Source organism: Choristoneura fumiferana, chromosome 18, assembly GCF_025370935.1.
Source record: "Choristoneura fumiferana chromosome 18, NRCan_CFum_1, whole genome shotgun sequence".
NCBI classification, from domain to species: Eukaryota; Metazoa; Arthropoda; class Insecta; order Lepidoptera; family Tortricidae; genus Choristoneura; species Choristoneura fumiferana.
The window spans coordinates 247,751-269,277 of NC_133489.1; the positions used below are offsets into that span (position 1 = coordinate 247,751).

Sequence of the window (21,527 nt, forward strand, 5' to 3'; positions counted from 1 at the left end):
ACTTACCCATACTAATATTATAAATGCGAAAGTGTGTGTTTGTGTGTATGTTCGTCCGTCTTTCACGTCGAAACGGAGTGACGGATCGACGTGATTTTTGGCATAGAGATAGTTTATGGGCCAGAGTGACATAGGCTACTTTTTATCCCGGAAAAATGCACAGTTCGATACCGCATACACAGCGATGACCGAATACCACGCGGGCAGAGCCGCGGGCAAAAGCTAGTTATATTTATAAAGTAGTCAAGGTCAAAATCAAAGAAAAATATCCTCAATTTAGGTTATATTTAACAAGCACATCGGATGGCAAAATAAATAAATCTACCACCGGTTCGGAAAAATGTCTGCTGAAAAGCATCCAACAGGAAACTCAATATAATTTATATTAAGAAATCAATAAAACTACATAATATTCATAGTAATGCTTGAAAAATAAAACGTAGTTCTGTTGCTATTTCATTTTGTCCCAATCGAAATGAAAAGCAGAGTAAAACTCGAGCATTAAACCCATTTTCCCCTCGACGTGTCTGTCCACCCTCGCCGTACCGGTTCGGTTGGCCTTGGGTAAAAAGGCTCGTTTTATGCTCTCGTTGTACAATCTACAGTTAATGGCTTACGGGGACATATCACAAGTTTTTAACACAACTACATTTTAAACAGAGTAGTAGCCTACGGCTACTGCCTGGTTGCAACGCACAGCCTAAATCCCTGTCAAAGCTCAGTAGACTTTAGGTATAAGTTAACGAGTCACAATCGATCAACACGTAACAGGTACTAAACCCCAGTTAAAAGCTGGTGGCTGCCGAAGAAGCCTGGAACCCTATACTGAGCGTGTTACACGCCCTTGGTCCTTTCTTACATCGAGCGTCGTCTTCCAGGCCAGTGAACCATCTTGCGCAGCCGCCAGCCGTTGTAAATGACGGGCATACGTCACACTTACATCCCCCCCTCCCAATACCCTAATCATAACAATAACATTGTTACGGGAAGGCATCGAACGCGGCCGAATCCTATTTTTGCGAACAAAAATATTTGAGGATTAACCATGGTCGCTCCTTTGCTTAGGATTGTGATTTTTCTCTAGTGTTATATGGATAATAATGAGCCCAATACAAGTCAAATCGCTTGCTGTTGCATTACGGCCAAATAACCGCTTTTGGAATTATAATTTAAATTTGTTCATTTTTTTTTATTCGACTGGATGGCAAACGAGCAAGCGAGTCTCCTGATGGTAAGAGATTATCACCGCCCATAAACATCTGCAACACCAGGGGTATTGCAGATGCGTTGCCGACCTAGAGACCTAAGATGGGATACCTCAAGTGCCAGTAATTTCACCGGCTGTCCTAGTCTCCATACTGAAACACAACAGTGCAAGTACTGCTGCTTCACGGAAGGATTAGCGAGCAAGATGGTGGTAGCAATCCGGGCGGACCTTGACAAGATCCTATCACCTGCAAAAATTAGTAGTAGTAGTAGTTCAAGTTATTTAATTTGTCCAGAAATAAAATCCTTGTCAATTTTTTACCACCGTTTTACCACCGTTCAGACAAAGAAAAGTTTTTCGGCTAACTTAGTCTAGAGATTTGAAAACGAAGAAAAATAAGTATATGTAGTAATGTATCTTAACAGGCCCAAAGAGTATATATAATATTGGGCATGCGTATCTAAACTGGTAGAGCTTACTCGTATGTATTTTCGAACTGAAATAAATAAAGGTTCTTCTTTTATTTGTGAGTATTTCACATCAAAGACATAATTCAGGATTGAACTAATTTCCGTCCTGGAATAACACACTTTTGGAGAAAATGAAATGAGACAGGGAAACGTGAGGATTAATGTCTACATTTTGGTACTGAATCATAATGTAAACAAGCTGTGGACAGCGACTTTGTCTGTAGTGAATTCGTTTATCCAGAATATCCTGTGTCCTTTGCTGGAACTTAAACTACGCTCGTATTAAATTTAATCTTAATCTTTCAGACGTTATTGCATGATGGAATAACAAACACATACACACTTGTACACTCACTAACTTTCTCATTTATTTTTAGCATTTATGATTTATTTAGTGGTATACATTTTCATGTTTTATATAAATCAGGCCGAAAAATGCCGCTGTTAATAAATTACATATTTAAAATCGGTATGCGTAGCCGTGTAGGCACGTTTATATCTTAAGTTAACCAGGCAACGTCGTCTAGCTGTTCAAAATATTTGGTTTAATCAATAATTAAATGTAAACGTTTAAATGTTGTACAATTAATTATATTCAATTTCGTAGTTATAAATTACTGCTAAAATTGCAATGGAGTGTTCTGAAAAACGCTCATTTCTAGGTTTAAAGACTCGAACCCTAAAGACTCTCGAGGCTTAACGACTCAAAGGCCGCAAAGACGGTTTCTTGCATCCATACGCATAGAATAAGCCAATTTAATTGTCCAATATAGTAGAGTCTTTAAGACTCTGGAGTCTTAAGGGCTCGAGTCTTTAAGCCTCGAAAATGAGCGTTATCCACAACTCTAAATGGATAGGGCTAGGAAAATATGGTTAAATGAAGAGTCGCCTAATTGGTTTCGTGTTAGAGATAATTTAAAATTATATCTTTAAATATTGCAGTCTGAAAAAAAAGGTCACGGGTGAGCAAAGAATTTGTTTTAGTTGAGAAAGTAGAGCAAGCAATACTTAAAATTTATTAAAGAGAAAACACACATATATTAAGAAAAAATAACCATAAATAAAACTTGATTATAAACTAACTACGTAACTTAAAAACTTTACTTGTTTTCTCATTCATGTTGTTTATCTATTTATTTTTTTTTTTTCAGGCAAGAACCAGTCAAAACATTGTTAATTTAGCATTTAAGATATAATAAAGCATACCGTCATAACGATAAAGTATGCATCGTTAAATAGGCATTGCATTTGAAATAGAAACAAATTAATTATCCTTATACACTAACTTTAAACCTTCTAATGGATTAATTTTTTATTTAAAGTGGTCCTACAATGGGTACCATCACATATTGGTCTCAGAGGAAATGATGAAGCCGACCGTTTGGCGCGAGAAGCCTGTAGTGCAGGTCTAACATTTTCTTGTTTACCTTATTACTCAGATGTACTTCATATTATTAAGCGGAATTGTATAGATCAATGGAAGGAATATTTTGATGAGAGATCGCGTATTAAGGGAATATGGTATAAAACCATCCAACCTCAAGTATCTCAGACACCATGGTTCTTTCAGACTTAGATCAGGACATATTCCTCTCAAAAGTTTTGCATATCTAATGAAAAAAAAGCACTTCTCCTAACTGTACAGAATGTGATAAGAAAGAGGATGTTTATCATATTTTAGAGGAATGTGTCCTGATTAAAGAAGAGCGAAGGATTTTTTTAGTTAAAAATAATATTGAGGGTACATTTATTGGTAAATTTAATTCAGTCTTGGCATACCCTCAACCAAATGTAGCAAAATCATGATATAAATTAATTAGGTTAGGACTTAAAAGAAGGAATGAATAAGTTGTAATTAGTTTAAGTAAGCCCTAATAAGGGTGGCATGATCACTGTTGATCAAACCCTTTTATCATAATAAAGATTAAAAAAAAAGAGTGTTTGCAGTTAAATCCTACCGTACAGTCGCATTATGAAGCTTGATTATGCATGAGTGATTAGAAAGAGTTTACCATAAAGCTCTCAACCCACTCACGCGTGTCCCCCCTCCCCCCCATCTAACAGGTGCGCCGGAAAAGCCCCGCGAATTAATTCGGCGCACGCGCACTGCAAGGATTACGAGCCAAGAGCAACGTCTCAGCACCCTCTTGCATCATCAAAGGACCCTTGAGATGTTCGCTCGATTTCACTTGATTTTGATCTGTCATTATTTCTGGATTGAGGAGGGTCCTTAATTCTAATTTATTGCTGCAAGATTTGATGTTGATGGCGATGATAAAGTTGAGTTATAAAATATCAGATTGGATTTTGTTGAGGATGGTAAAAAAGGTTTGCTTGATGGTAAGAGTGCACTATCACTACCCGATAGTACAAGCCCACTCTTTTCTAAAAGGGTCGGCAACGCATTCGTAACTCAACTTATATGTTGTGGGTGTCTATTGGTGGCGGTGTTTGCTTTCCTTCAGATGACCCGTCTGCTCGTTTTCCCCTATCATGTAGAAAAAACTATCTGAACACCGTTAATCAAATAGTGAAATTCGTTATAATCCATTGGGTTGGTACTAAAAAGTTTAACACTGACAGACGGACGAACAAATAAACAGAAATACGAATGATCCTATAACGGTGTTTCTTTCATTACGGAACCCTTATCATCATCATCACCACGTCAGCCGAAAGACGTCCACTGCTGGACATAGGCCCAAAGAGTAGTATAATATACGGGGAAAAGAGAGCCCTCTCTCGTCTCATTCATGCAGACGGTTTTGAAGCGCCGTCTGCATTTCGTAACTAGTACCATTGATGTATATATCCATCCATACGTATAGCTATTAATAGTCACAGGTATTCTTTTACTTTACTGGATTTGCTTCCCAGCTCAAACCACATAAAAACTAAAAACAGGGCTGCAAAGAGAAGTGAGACCGCTTGAATTCAGTCTTCTTAAGTTTAAACCAGCCTCAATTTTCCGTTTGCAGCACTGTCTTTACTTTTTACGAGTTTCGATTGCAACGTAGCCATCTTGTTCCTTGTTGAGCGCAAATAGACGCCTGGCCTGACATAGAGGGTTGCTACACAAAAAATATTTGTAACGACTGAGCGGATACAATTATGTGACTTTTATATTAGTAATTACAATACGATTGTCAATTTCGAAAATAAAGTTCATTTTTGCGGTAATTATCAACGACAGAATATTTTTTAATAAATAAAATTTTGTGATCTCAAGCTTTCAGTGACATCTATCTGAAACAAACGACAACAATCTGTTTTATTCTTGGTTAGATAAAGGAGATGGCGGCGCTATCGACATGAATTAGTACGGTATAGGCGACTGTCCCCCCCTGCATAGGCCTCCCCCAAGGCTCTGCACTCAGACCGGTCTTGTGCTTTTCGGATCCACCGCGATCCCGCGATCTTAACCAGGTCGTCGCTCCATCTTGTTGGAGGCCTACCGACAGCTCGTCTCCCGGTCCGCGGACGCCATTCGAGAACCTATTGACCCCATCGGCCTTCAGTCCTGCGAGCAATGTGCCCCGCCCACTGCCTCTTCAGTTTCGCAATTCTTCGGGCTATGTCGGTAACCTTAGTTCTACTGCGGATATCATCATTTCTGATACGGATCCCTAAATCGGATCCGGATCTGATTTACGGAACCCTAAAAAATGACATTATCAGTACTCAGAGACAATACCGCACGGCACGTGCGTATCGGGTTGATTAACCTTTTATAAACGCGTTATTATAATCACGTTTAAATAATCTTACCTAGAACCAGCACGAATATAGACATTAAGGCACATGGTGTGTGTGACCGGTGCAGTTTAATGCAATAGCACGCCATCAATTCGGCCGCACCTCTGTCCGTCGCCGGGACGGGCCCTGCACACGCGATGTCATCATTTTTAACCTCCGACGCAAAAAGAGGGGTGTTATAAGTTTGACCGCTATGTGTGTCTGTCTGTGGCACCGTAGCTCTTAAACGGGTGGACTGATTTAAATGCGGTTTTTTTGCTCGGTAATCCTGCGTGAAGCAGCAGTGCTTGCTTACTATCCGGAGACCCACTTGCTCGTTTGCCATGCAGTCGAATAAAAAAAAAGTTATTGGAAATAAACGTATCATACATCCCTACTATCCCTACTATATAATATTATAAATGCGAAAGTTACTCTGTCTGTCTGTCTGTTACGCTTTCACGTTGAAACCACTGAACCGATTTTGATGAAATTTGGTATATAGGTAGTTTAAACCCCAAGGATCAACATAGGATACCTTTTACTCCGGTAGAGAGCGCCCCCGCGCGATAACCGCTAGATCCGCGCAGACGAAGTCGCGGGCATAAAGCTAGTAATAAATAAATAGAAACCGTGTATCTGTATATAGTGTCCCCCACACACTATTAAAAGGATTAAGTATTTAATAGGTCAAAAGAAAGCATTGATACCTATTATTTTTGTCTGTCCGTGTCTATGTACCCGCTAATCTCCGAAACTACTAAACTGATTTTCTTACAATTTTCACATAGATTAAATTTAGCTTAGAATAATCTTTAAGAACTAGGTAATAATATGCAATTAAACCAATATAGAAAAGTATTATTTTAAATTAGCCTATGATGTCCGCAAAATGTCCAAACTTTTTTAGAAATGCTCAGCAACATGAAATTAGATAACACTAAAAAAAAGTTACATTATCGTCGTTTGAAGATAAAATTCGCGGCTGTAAAAAGTGCATTGCAAAATGTAACTAGAAGGATCTAGCCGAAATCTTTTTAGTTTCCCTTAACTTTTCGTTTGACCTCAATTCACCTCATCGTTCATTAGCCATGCCTGGACGACATTCCCCGGCAACTTGCAGCAGCAGCGGCAACCGGCAGCTTTGCTAATGCAGCAGCATTAGCAAAGTTGCCGGGGAATGTCGTCCAGGCAGGCCGAAGGAGCCGAGACAACAAGTCGCGACGTGGCTTGCATACAGCCACGCTGCGGCAAACGGACACAATTATATCAGTGCTCCGTCACTTGGTAGACTCCTTCCCCTTGGTACAGTTACCTGCATTAATATGCCACAGAGGAGCGTGCAAAAATATCTATCACTGTACTTGCTTCTGTTCTCTTGGCAGTTGACATGTCACTCGATAATGACTAAGATATTTTGAAAACGAAAATAATTTTCAGATTGCCGCACGGGTTAGAACTCGCAAATTCAGGATGGTAGTAATTATATCAAAATTTCAAGGAAATCTATAAGGGCTAAGTTTGCTTGGGAATTATTAGTAGTTTATGAGTAAATAGCAGCCTAAGGTATAAAATATACCTAAACTTGGAAGATTCCGTATAAAATACGAAATCCTTAGAAAAATATTACTAATTTTTTTTCGTAATGGCTACGGAACCCTATTTTGGGCGTGTCCGACACGCTCTTGGCCGGTTTTTGGCTTGAGTCGCGTAATTTCTACTGCATTCGGCTTTAGACAAAAGTCCAGTTTGTGCCACACGGTGACTCAAAATGTCAAAATCAAGTCAAAGTCAGTAGATCTCAAAGGTACTAGTAGTTAGATCTCAAGGTTCACGCAAACACAGAATAGATAATAGTACGCAAACGGCGCCTCAGCCGGTGGCTTAGCCCGCATGCTATTGAGACATACTATCACAGTCACCTAATTTCGCGGAACCAATCGCAGAGCGAGCGATCAAAGGGCGCGTGCGGCGAGCTTTGATGTCATTCCGTGCTTCATTTACTCGGTCGTGGCTGGTTTGTTGTTTTGTAACACGTTATTTTTGTACCAACATTCATTTCGGATACGTTGTCATTTACATCAAAAGCATTAAGATTGGTTTTTGGAGTCTTTTTGTATTTTTTATTTCAACTCCAAATTTTGTTACTTTTACGGTCATCCCGTAAAACCCATATCGAAAATACAAACTGAAACATAGATGCACAGAAAAACCAGAAAAATAGACCAGCGCTGGGAATCGAACCCAGGTCCTCGGCATTCCATGCTACGGACTCGTGAAACCAATCTTAATTTGATAGCTTAATAACGACATCTCTTGTCCGGGTGAGCGGTTAGTTCCAATGGAATGCTGAAAGTTTCTCGATGAGGGCTACAGCATAGATGTCACTAGTGTCGCTGCTGAAGTGACTAAATAAGGAACAAACAAGCTGAGATATGTGGTGCATAGGAGATATTCGTGTCTGTACCTACTCCTATCCAGTGGTGGTGCAGCGGTATAGCACGTGGCACGGTATCCACGGCATACGCAAAATTAACAGTCTGAATTTTAGTTTATTAATTAAATTAGTGTCACGGTTAAGTTACAGAAATACGTTACTTTAACCTCCCTTAAAAAAAGCCTGGCTGCCGGCAACACACTGTATAAATTACCTGCGTACTTACCAAATTTCATCCTTATTTCATCATTACAAAGCCGGCGCAGCAGCAGCAACAGCAGAGCAACTCAAACGGCGCAAATATGCAGTTCTTGGTGAAGGCTACACTTTTGCGCCGTTTGGTGTTGAGACTCTGGGGTCGTGGGGACCTGGCGCGCGCGATATCACCAAGGAGATATCCACGCGCCTAACAGATGCTACGGGTGACCAGTGGGCTGGCAGCTATTTTGGGCAAAGGATCAGCCTCACGATCCAACGTGGCAATGCTGCCAGCCTTCTGGGCACAATGAGCAGCGAGGGTGATCTGGGGGGGGGGGGTTTATTTGTAAGTAGGTTAGTTTTAGTTTAATTTTAATTTTTGTATATAGTTCTTTTTTTTTAATTCAAATCATTTTAAGTTCCTTATTGTTAGAAAGTTATGTTTAATAAATGGTATGTCATTACTTTTGTAGAATGTCAATGTGGTATAGTAGTTTTCAACATTTAATTAAGTAGGTAGGTAGTTCCATTGGGATCACAGGAAAAACAGCGACATCCATAAAAAATGTATTTGTATTACTTACTTTATTGTCTACGCGTACGAAGTCGGGGACAAAAACTAGTTGTATATAAACCTTCTGTGAAAAATTATCTGACTGGGAACACCGAATTTAGAACCGTCGCTCAATAATTTAAAAGATCTAAGCGTACAGACGGCGGGAAGAGACTGTATTTTATACTATGTACCTGATCGTAAAGATAAATATGTAAGGTAAACGTACGAGTGCTTGTCACTGTCGCAACAGTTGGCATTTTTTAATCTTATGTCATTACGAGTAGAAAGAAAGAAAGAAAGATTTTCGTTGTTGGTAGCCAGGTACAAAGCTGGTATATTGATAATGTATTCATTTTGCTTGGCACTGTTGGTTTCGTTTTGTTTTTTGTTGTACATTTATATTTTAATAAGGTGATAAATATTTGTTCTCGGTCCTCTGGGTTGTGGCAGAATATCAGTGTTTTGCTCCTATGAGCAATGTTGACCACTGAGCCATGGCCCTTTTGCACTACTGCAGCGCACACAAACAATTGAAAATGGTTTACTTTTAAGTTAGGACTGTTATTTCTTTTTAATTTCTGTAATTTTGATTGTGTGTGTTTGCAGTAACAAATAAACAGTCCATCAGTACCACCGTACAGTAATAAGACTAAAACTAACAATAAAAACTAAATTACGTGGTGACACGCCAGGACACCAAAAAGGCCTCCACTCAGCAGTGTTGCCACACGTAATGCATAAGCAATAGAGATGACAGCAGGGTGTCGTCTATTGGGCTTCAGTGTGTCGAGCATTCGGACGTTTACCTTAGTTACGCTGTTTGTTTGTTTGACAACAAATAATTTATTTATTTATTAAAATGCTAATTCAATAAAAATATTTGTTATTTTAATTGTATGTTTTACAACAGTAATATCGCACGATTTGAACTTGGCGACTACCTTTAAACCATGCTTGCTTACAATAACTGTATATGTAGGTCTCATAGATTCCTAGAAGATCCTCTTTATTCAGAACACTCTAATAACAAACGACAAACCTAACGAAGCACCTCAGCCTCAGAACGTATATGTTACATTACATAATATTTTACGACATCGAATTACGCTCCCTTCGTATCTCGACCTCACCAACTATTAGATTACCTCGCTAAGCGCCGACATCGGCTCACAATTAGCCGACTCTTGCGTTCCCTGACGACACACATCTAGTATTTAATTACAATCCTCCGAATTACATCCATCCAATCTCGTCAAAACGATTCGCTTCGTCTTAATTCTAATCAAAGCTTCGCGATCGCATCCGGCCGTAGTTGGCGAAGTTTGTAACGAGATCGGCGGGAGGCGCGCCGCGTCCACGCCTTAGACAGCAGGAGGGATTTATGGCCGCTGGCCTACAAGCAACGCCACAGACTGCCGATTCTGTACTGTTTTACAAAAACAGGTTCATGGGGCTGCATTTACACCAGAATGTGTTGCGGGTGGTAGGACCTAGTGCAGGGTCCGTCCGGATCGCTACCACCATCTTACTCGTTAATCCTACCGCCAAGCAGCAGTGCTTGCACTGTTGTGTTCCAGTGAGGAGAGTAAGACAGCCGGTGAAATTACTGGCACAAGAGGCATTTTATCTTAGCCCTCTAGGTTGGTAACGCATATGCAATCCCTCTGGTGTTGCGGGTGTCCATGGGCAGTGGTGATCACATACGATCAGGTGACCCATTTGCTCGTTTACCTTCCTATGACATAAAAAAAAGAATGGGTTTACACAAGGATGCGTTGCGAGGTCTGTTTGTCACGACGCGAACCTAGAATGGCTTCATTTGATTAAAACGAGTACTGCCTTTTCGCAACGTAACGTTTGGCAACCTGTTCCATTTCGCAACTTTTCATTTCGCAAACTCTAAGACTGTAAATATTTCAGGATTTATTTCAGGGCCATCGTGTAGAACCCTTTAGGTTAGGTTAGGTTAGTTTTATAAGAATCCTGAAATATTTACAGTTTCAGACATATTAAACAGTTGGGAAATGAAAAGTTGCGAAATGAAACAGGTTGCCAAACGTTATTCGCCGAAACATTAGTAAACCGATTAAAATGGTCTCGCCGGAAGACCAGCGCTGACTCCATCTGAGGAGTCTGCATTTATGCTGAGGCGGGACCAATTCGGGCACACAAAATAGTTACTACTTACTTTGCATCTCGCGCTTTTTCTTTTTTTGTAGTTTGTTATTTTGTCTGTCTCGAATATATTTTTTTTAATTTTAAGTGTTATAAGTTTGACCGCTATGTGTGTGCGTGTGTGTATCTGTCTGTGGCACCGTAGCTCTTAAACGGGTGGACCGATTTGAATGCGTTTCTTTTAATTGAAATCAGGTTTTCTTGCGATGGTTTTTACACATGTTTCATCAAAATCGGTTTAGCCGTTTTTGAGATATTAAACATTGAAGTGCCAAAGTCGGGTCAAGTCGGGTCAGTCAAGTCATCATTGAATTATCCTCGCACAGCACAGCTTTAGTTGCACAGTTCAGCGAAGCGAGGTGAGAAACACATTCTTCAAGCCGCATCAGCACACATCTCTGGTTACGCAGCCTAACTTTTATCACAACCGGGACGTAATCATGCTAACAATAAATACGTTAACGGTGCGGCTGGTTCGAAGGACTAGGACTAGTTGTCAAGAAGACATTAATATCAAAGGCGTATTATAAAGTTAATGATTATATCATGCACAGGGATATTTGGAAATAATTCCGATCCGCATTACCGATCCCTTCAAATAGCGAACCTACTGTGTTAAAAATAAAGTTGTGTTAAATACTTGTGATGTATAGATATCACTTAATAACCTTGTAAATCTGTTTAAAAAAATATATACCTCGTTGAGTTTCTTGCCGGATTCTTCTCAACAGAGGTTTTTCCGAACCGGTGGTAGATTTTTTTTGACATTCATAAGTGCTAGTTATAGCCTAAATTGAATAATGATATTTTGACTTTGACTTTGACTCACGTTGCTAAGCAAACATGATACCCTACACTTTTGTTGGACATATGTAGGCCTCCACCATAACCATAAGGCCTTACAATACAAATTATAACGTATTTTTCCAAGCTTTTACCAACTAGCTGGACATAAAAATGCACCGTCGCGAGAATCTCAACCGTTAACACTTTTTCCAAATGACCCAGATTAGTGGCAAGGGAACTGCGCAAAAAAGGGTCACAGAATATAGAGCGGGGTTTTACGCATTGGGAAGTAAACATAGCATGTTAATCGGCGTGGCGTTGCGTCGCGTCGCGTGGACAGCGTGTGATAAATGCTCGCGCGCCGCGTCGCCCGCCGCTGTTGCTGACTCGACGAAGAAAATAACCGAACTTAGCTAACTTAGAAAAAATTATACAATACAACTCTTTATTGTACACTCAATGACTCTTTCTTGTGTCTTTTTAGGGTTCCGGAGCCAAAATGGCAAAAACGGAACCCTTATAGTTTCGCCATGTCTGTCTGTCTGTCTGTCCGTCCGTCCGCGGCTTTGCTCAGGGACTATCAATGCTAGAAAGCTGTAATTTTGCACGGGTATATATGTAAACTATGCCGACAAAATGGTATAATAAAAAACTAAAAAAATATTTTTTTGGGCCGTTTTTTTTTCTCATCCAACCCTATAGTGTGGGATTCCGTTGGATAGGTATTTTAAATCCATTAGGGGTTTGCTAAGACGATTTTTCGATTCATTGATTTTTTGCGAAATATTCAACTTTAAAGTGCAAATTTTCATTAAAATCGAGCGTCCCCCCCCCCCTCTAAAATCTAAACGGGTGGGTGGAGAAATTTGAAAAAATTCAGGATGGTAGAAAGTATATCAAACTTTCATCAAACTTTCAAGGAAAACTATTTCGACTAAGCTTGCTTGAGAATTATTAGTAGTTTATGAGTAAATAGCAGCCTAAGGTATAAAATATACCTAAACTTCGAAGATTCCGTATAAAATACGAAATCCTTAGAAAAATATTACTTAATTTTTTCGTAATGGCTACGGAACCCTATTTTGGGCGTGTCCGACATGCTCTTGGCCGGTTTTTTGGTAATACCCGGCATTGTCATGTAAAAGTTCCATATCCTACTAATATTATAAATGCGAAAGTTTGTGAGTAAGTTAGTTTGTTTGTTACTTCATCACGTCGAAACCGCTGAACCGATTTAGATGAAATTTGGTATACAGAGAGTTAAAGACCCGGGGAAAGATAAAGATTAGTTTTTATCCCGATAAATTGCATAGTTCCCGCGGGATAGCGATAACTGAATTCTACGCGGACGGAGGCGCGGGTAACGGCTAGCTTAACATAATAACGAACATAGCTACAAAAGCCAGAAAATTCACGCTTTTGGTCCATCCGCTTGAAAGCTACAATGACACAGACAGAGAGACAGATATTGGTGTCAAACTTATAACACCCCTCTTTTTGAGCCGGAGGTTAAAGGCAAAAAAACCAGCCAAGAGCATGCGACATGGTCAGTGTAGGGTTACGTAGCCATTATTAAAAAATTAAGTACTATTTTTTAAGGATTTCGTATTTTATACGGAAATCTTCCATAGTTTAGGTATATTTTATACCTTAGGCTGCAATTTACTCATACTCAAAAACTACTAATAATTCTTAAGCAAACATAGCCGTTATAGTTTTCCTTGAAAGTTGGATATACTTTACTACCATCCTGAATTTTTTCAAATTTTTCCACCCACCGGTTTGGATTTTAGAGGGGGGGGGGACGCTCGATTTTAACGAAAATTTGCACTATAAAGTTGAATATTTCGCAAACAAATCGCTGCATCGAACCGCCATGGTAACTCCCTAATGGTTTTAAAAGACCTATCCAACGATACCCCACACTATAGGGTTAGGTGAAAAAACAAACACACACACAGACATGGCGAAACTATAAAGGTTCCGTTTTTGCCATTTTGGCTCCGAAACCCTAAAAAACCGGTCAAGTGCGAGTCGGACTCGCGCACGAAGGGTTCCGTACCATTATCTATGCAAAATTGGACATATTATGAGATCGTACCTACCTTTATTATAACGAGACCAATTAGAAAGCACAAGAAAAAAACTTTTGAACAAAAATATATTTTCGAATTGTTCCAGCCGCCCTCGAGTAATCTGTACTAACCTCTTTATAAAGCGGCGATTACACTGAGTCGTTCTCCTGACGCGGTCTCCGAACTTCTTTCAAACTACAACGTCGCCTTCACAGTTAGTCTGTCCGCCTACTGTAATTGCCGCTTTAAAAAACGGTGACGGTACGGAATCGCAGTGACGCATCGTATGCGCACCGTTTTTATTGCATGCTATCCACATCGCTGCTTAAAATACGCAAACGGTGCGGAATCGCAGTGACACTGCGATTCCGTTTTTTAAGCAGCGGTGTGGAGAGCATTCGATAAAAACGGTGCGCGTACGGTGCGTCACTGCGATTCCGTACCGTCACCGTTTTTAGCAGCGGTATGGCAGCTCCCTTAGGAGGTGGCAGCTGTCGCTCGCCGAATGCGGCCGACTACCGTGCTCTTTACACTTTTGCGGTCGCCGTATGCAGCGATGACCGACTAAGGGGCTGTTTCACCATCCATTGATTAGCGTTAACCGACGGTTGAATGTGATTCCGTCTCCGTCTATTCGAACAAAACAAATAGAGACGGCATCACACCTAACCGCCAGTTAACACTAATCAATGGATGGTGAAACAACCCCTAAGTGTAATTGCCGCTTCAGATTTAATGTAGGTAATGTAATACTAACCCATTTTATAGACTCTGTCTGAAATAAATATTTGAATTTTAATCGGGGAATACATAAAGGTCTCATATATTTTCTAGAAGCACTTAAACTCCCACAACATGCTTAGACTGAAGATTGCATCATTGATCAAAGGAAAGAAAACTGCTGGTGATTTATATTTGAAATCAAACGCCCAATATAATATTAAATATTTTATTCTGAAAACAAACTTATCTGTTTATGTATACATACATTAGAATTTTATACATAGATAGTCTCGTATGATACACGGAGGCCGCACCCCTTACCTACGGAACTCGATCTTAAAACGTACTTAAAACTCTGTTATTTGTATTTACAAGTAATTCTATACAAAACGTATTAATTTAAAAGTAGTAATTTACAATTACTTACTCGGTTACGCACAATAATGTATTTGTCGGCGTTACAACAATTATTATAATATATTTATCTATAATAGCCTAATCGGCAAACGTCGGTACTGCCAGCGAAGCGCGACCTCAACTCACCCGAACTGGTCAAAATATTCGCTGGACACCAGTAAAAATAATGCAGCGGGAAAACAATTCCATTTTGTTTCTCATGAAAACATACAGCACAGCGGTCGGGAAAATCAATCGAAGCATGAAGTGAAAACAAGCATATTCCGCAATCGAAATAAAGAAGTGTTATTTAAAACGTTGCACTAGTCGCACACGACGAGGGTCCCACTCGACCTACTTCGTTGCAAAAGATCTTGCTTAGCACACGCTATCAGCAATTTTATGTGTAAACTCAGCAATAATGGGTCGTGGAACTTTGTTATAGTAGATAAAATTATCCTACTAATACTGTAAATGCGAAAGTTTGTGAGTGAGTGAGTGAGTGAGTGAGTATGTTTGTTACTCCTTCACGCTGAAAAGGCTTGACGGATTTGGATGAAATTTGGTATGTAGTTAGCTGGAAACCGGAATAAAACATAGGCTACTTTTTATTCCGATATTCCCACGGGATAGGGATAAAATCTTGAAATTTCAACCGCTGGGTTAAGAGTTTTTGAAATTTTGGACAGTTGTTCCTAACACAGCTTTAATGAAGACCATGATATAAATTTGGGGAAATCCCAGGGGAATTTTGTAAAATCTTGGTAATAGTAAAACTACCAGACCGAATAGTTTATGCGTGCGAAGCCGCGGTTAACCTCCAGTTTGTCAACACAGCAACAACAATATCAATACACAATAACAATTCAAAAACAAACAATGTTTGCCGAACGACGGAAATGTCACTATGACAAGGTTCTGTAGCCTAGGAATCAAATTTATTCGACACCGAAGGCCCACATATATGTAGGGACCCTTTATACCCTATACCCGGTCTTTAATATATCTATGTAATGTTGTCATAACACTTGCGTTTCTATTATTTAACAAACCTATCCATAACTGGCTTTGCCTATAAATTTAAATATTTTATCTATGTTGATATTATTTTCAAGCGTCCGTCTCTACCACGATGCCATAACAATTCCAAAACTATAGAATTTTCCTAAATTTTCTTCATAACGATTGAATAAAACAACTTGTTTAAGTTTTAAAATTTACCTGACGCTTAAAGTTTTAAGAAGCGTACAAATTACCACAATCTCTGCAAGAACTCGCTTTGAACTTCGTGACCGATCTGAGAAAAAATAATTTTACCTTGAGTGACATTTCTATTCTTCTTATAAGTTCTGTGCGTAGTCTATATACAATTAATTTAATAATAACTAACTAACGAACTAATTTAACTTCACCAACAAAACACGGGACATTATAACATATTATAATGTATATGTTGTATGTGAAATGCACTAAAACAATTTAAATTTATTTTAGTGTTACCTAATTATAACATTGCTGTGCCCTACTCGTACCACGGTTTTTGTATCGGATTTATTACAGTAGTATAAAGATCTTGTAAAACAACATAATATGCAATTAAGTATTTGACTTGATTTTTTATATTAAATGTATGCAGCTGCAGCACCGACCGTTGCCTTACACCAACATTACAGTACAACCAGAATGTTAATGTCGCTCAAAAGTCGTCGGGTTTCTTCGTTTTCCTGAAGATTACTGAGAAAGATAAAGAAAACCGATCTTACGTTTCAAGTTCCAAACCACATTAGCAAACTAGTTGATGTACCCTAGAGCAGTGACACTATTAACGCGTATGAGGTAACGAGCACACCCAGACCTTATACTACGAACTGCAAAAATCGAACTTCGTATCTTGCCGTCCTGCTAACATTAATCAAATTTAACATGAGAGTGAGAGGGACGGGACGATTCGAACATTGATTTTAGAATTTCGTAGTAGCCCCCCAGTCTCTAAACGTAACTCGTCTAGCAACCAAACACATGGAAATAACATAGTGTAGAAAATTTACTTAATTATTGTTTTAGGTTTGGCGACTCGGCGTCTGACTTTTACTGTACAGAAAGCTGCGTATTAGGTGTACTGTACATACAGTCTAGAAATCACGAACCAGGGTTGGATCTTTGTGCTACTAACGTGATGTTGACATCCTATACATTTTGCCAAAGAAATTATAGTGAAATTGATTATGAAAAGGTTTCACCCTGGTACAGTTTCCTAAATGTAAATTTATGTATCAGTATTAGCCGACAATAGAACTGGGAGGTGCCATTCTTTTTTAGGGTTCCATGGTCACAGGGTGGCAACGAAACCATATTACTAAGGGTTAACTATCTGTTCGTTCATCTGTAACAGGATCGTTTCTTTTGAACCAAAACACAAACACATACATATATGTCGTCTCTACATAGAGACTCGAATTTTCACATAATTATATAATACAATTGGCGTTGTACAATAAACGTGAGTATACAATAAACAACTGTTATTATCCAAAATTTTTAGTGTTCTAGTTAACCTAATACCATAAAATAGTTTCTAGTAATTTTTGACTAGTGAAATGAAACATATTCACACCTAATACGCGAACTTTGTAAATATCAGAGCCACCGCAGACGCGTCACCGTTTGTATTAGAATAAATCCACAGTTCTTAACCACATTAAACCTATAGTTTTGCATTAGAATTTTCATTTTTAAAACCACTTTATGTCGTATTTAGTTATTTACAGCCACCGTGGGTGTACTCCTAAATGTAAGCTTCAACGCTGCGAGAAATACTGTGGAGTTTCGTTTATTGCGTATCGCGCGGCTATGAGTTTATAAGTGACCAGTCATTGCCAGCAATGTACTGCATCTGCACAATATTTCTCGCACTATCTAATAAGCTTAATAAATATACAATTTTTAGTCCAAAAATGCACCTTGGACCAGCACTGACTCGGATTCGCTTGGTGCAGAACATTATCGTCAGTGAACCCTTCTCAATATGTTTCAAGGTTCGGTTTAGTTTACATATTAAATTAAGATACGAGGTTTTTACAAAGTAGTGACGATATCGACTCCATTGCTTCATAATATTACATTGTCTTACACTTAGTTAATTCATACATTAAATTATTATCTTTAGTAACCGAATAAATAAATCCTTTCGACGCGTCTTCACAATTAGGTGACACTATTTAACTTTAATATTATGATTGATTTAGGTATCATTAAATGATGCTTGAATCAATCATATTTGCGGTATTTTTCGTGAACAATGGTAGCGATAATAAACTTAGTTCTCTTTGCTGCTATCAGGTTGTTGCCTGAAAACACATACGTGTCGACCATGCGTCGAAAAAAAATCATTCACGTATTTACTTCAAATAATTATGCTCTGCAAAATCATGTGCTTCGTAAATGATTTTCTCAGAATGTGATTCTGAAAGTGAAAACACAAAAATTCAATCCTCAATGATGTATCTAACTATTTTAGGATAACGCTCATTTAGTGTCACTATTCCATTGTGAATTTACAATTTCAATTTTTCTAAGAAAACAGTGCTCACGTGTGAAAAGTAATTATTTCGATTAATTACATCTCGGTTAAAACCATGTCCTTCTGGTGCGTCTACCATTAGTTCCACTTCAACATGCATTGTGACAAGCATAAATTGCTTAGCAATTTTGTTACTTAAACCAATCGAATTGCAACCCATGCCACTTGTTATTCATGCTTTGGATTCTCTCCAAGTCTGGTAAGATTTTTTGCCAGCTACCTGGGGATAGGAAGCAATACGTACAAGTATCTGGATACCGTTCGGCGGACTATTTCACTAGATCAGGAGTGAGTCAGGGAAGTACGCTTGGTCCGACCCTATTTCTCATCATGGTCAATGATCTTCCAACTGTTGTGAGACGTGCCGAGTGTCTCTTGTTCGCAGATGATTTGAAATTATTTTTACCTGTTAATGAACTCTCAGATTGTGACATGTTGCAAGCCGATATTGACTCTGTGTGGAATTGGGCTAATGAAAATAAGCTTTACTTCAACACCACTAAATGCAAGATCATCTCCTTTACACGATCCCCAAAGCAAGTTCAAGCCACATATTGTCTGAATCATACTCAGATGGTCCGTGTTCAGGGTATTCGAGACTTGGGTCTTACTCTTGATTCCAGGCTGGACTACCATGAACATATAATTTCGTCTTGCAAAAGAGCTAGTAAGTCTTTGGGTTTTATAATGAGAACATCGGCTCGATTCCAAAACCCCAAAGTTGTGCTAACCCTCTACTATGCCTTTGTTCGTAGCAAGTTAGAGTACAACTCCATAGTATGGGACCCGTTCGAGGAAAAATACAACTCTATGATAGAAAAGATACAGCGAAAATTCAATAGGTACTTGTATAAAAAGCTTTATGGTATTACCCCTATATGTTTCCCTCTTTGTTTGTGGCGGGTATGGTTGGACAAGACACATTATGCTTTAGACGGAAAGCACATCTCTTGATGCACTACTGCTCTCTCCTACGTAATAGATTCGACAACCCGTCTGTGTTCGCGCTTCTTCAATTATTTGTGCCTGAACAATATGGTCGCACAGGGGTACGCCGCCGCCGTCGGCTCTTCGCTACCTTTAAAGGGTTCCGGACGCGCCGCGCTAGAAACTCGCCGACCGCAAGGGCGATTGAGCTTCTCAACTTATTGGTGACTCAGTCCCAGATGCTGATGTATTCGCTGACACTGGCAGTCACTTCTCAATAAAATAAGGAAATTTTGGTATGTCTGTTTAATGTAGTTATTTGTTATGTATCAATCTAGTACGTAAGTGTTTTGTAAGTTTAGCTAGTAATAGAGACGCTTTGGTGTATACTGTAAGTCTTTATTATGAATAAATGAATAAAATTGAGTGGCACCGGTGGCCAAAACTGTCGTCGTCCTCATTAACTGATGCTACAAATATCCAAATTACTAGGTATGCCTGCAATATTTGAAGTTTACTCTCGACTTCTCTAGGATTCAATCAACAGATTTGGTGGCAATGGGATTAGAAAAGTACTTTTCAGAAAAAAACGTTTTAAATTGATCCACAATTGAAGAAGAAATCAAGTTAACATAAATCTTTTTCTTTTTTTCGAGTCCGTTATAAATATCACAAGAAATGTACCAAAGAGTTTGCTCAGATAAAGCAGTGCTCAACTCAAAGCTAATAATAAAAGCTCTTACCAAGTTACTATTCAATTTATCCAGCGTGGAAACTCGGCAGAGGCTACTCCTCGAGGTATTTACTCTTCGAGACAAAGTGGACAGTGTCACAGACGGACAGTATTCATTCGAAATGTAACCAGTGCTCTGTTCACCCACCAAATACACCATTACCTAACTATACCATCACCATTAAATTGCATTAAGATACGAACGCAAACATAATTTTGATTTCATTTTATTTACTGACGAAACATAAGTGACCCTTATTTTCTTTTGTCTAGTAGATTATTAGGCACTTGTCTCACCGCCAGCGAGGAAACGATTGGCTATCGACTATTTTCTCGCTTAAGAAGCAAACAAAAGATATAATATCCTGTGTGAGTAAAAGAGACACATATATTAATAGTTGATCGCTGGCTGTTCACACTGTCGGCGAGAACTCGCTCTTACATATTTTATCTTACAAAAGAGAGCAATTAGAGCAATTTATAATTTGAGACGCGTAATCTTTAAGATCTTTTTTTAAGGAAACAGATATCCTAACCCTGCCGTCGCTTTATGTTTTTGAAATAATCATGTATGTTAGGAAGAACATATGTGATTTTCCCACTAACGTCGATAAGCCAAAGGCTACTAGAAACACAGGAAAAGCTTAAAGTTCCATCTTACAGACTGGCTAAAACCAAAAAGTCTTTTCTGGGAAATTGCATACGTTTTTATAATAAAATTCCAAAATATATTATAAATGAAACGATACAAATTCATCTATTGTCAAGAAACATTAATATCAAAGGCGTATTATAAAGTTAATGATTATATCATGGACAGGGATATTTGGAAATAATTCCGATCCGCATTAGCGATCCCTTCAAATAGCGAACCTACTGTGTAAAAAATAAAGTTGTGTTAAATACTTGTGATGTTACATATCATTTAATAATATTAAATCTGTTTAAAAAAAAAAATGTATATACCTCGTTGAGTTCTTGCCGGATTCTTCTCAGCAGAGGTTTTCCGAACCGGTGGTAGATTTTTTTTGACATTCATAAGTGCTTGTTATAGCCTAAATTGAATAAATATTTTGACTTTGACTTTGACTTTGACTTTTGTCGCAGCGACAGAGCTATAAAACTCGCTGAGCTATAGATACGTTCAGCGATGTCAGTTTGGCGGCCGCCGCGCACGAGCGAGTCGAGTGGAGCGAGTAATCGCCGTCGCACTCGAACACTCGCTTACAGCCAGCGACAAAACTACACTACACACCACACTACTTGCTTCACGCTCATCGTCGGCGGTGGACAAGTGCCATAATCACTGGATTATTTTAATTGCTGTTTTCTATAGTTTTTCCAAATGCTATTAGTTAACATAGCTTCATAAACTCGGGCCAGTCTCGCGTATGGCAGGACGAAGGCCACATGAAGTTCGGTCACCGTTTTAATTTTTGGCTCCGCACCAACTCGGAGCGGCGCCGCAGCCAACTCATAATCAATTAATAAAATACGCACTAATTAGTTAAGTTGATTTCATTCGGATG

The 21,527-nt window shown here is 38.9% G+C and overlaps 1 long non-coding RNA gene across 1 annotated transcript in view; it reads left to right on the forward strand.

Moving 5' to 3' along the window:
* The first annotated feature begins 19,622 nt into the window (after positions 1–19,622).
* Positions 19,623–21,527, forward strand: part of LOC141438255 (uncharacterized) — a 3,775-nt gene continuing 1,870 nt past the window's right edge. Inside the window, exon 1 of the long non-coding RNA XR_012452466.1 lies at positions 19,623–20,282. This is a non-coding gene — a long non-coding RNA (uncharacterized lncRNA). The remainder of the gene's footprint in view (positions 20,283–21,527) is intronic.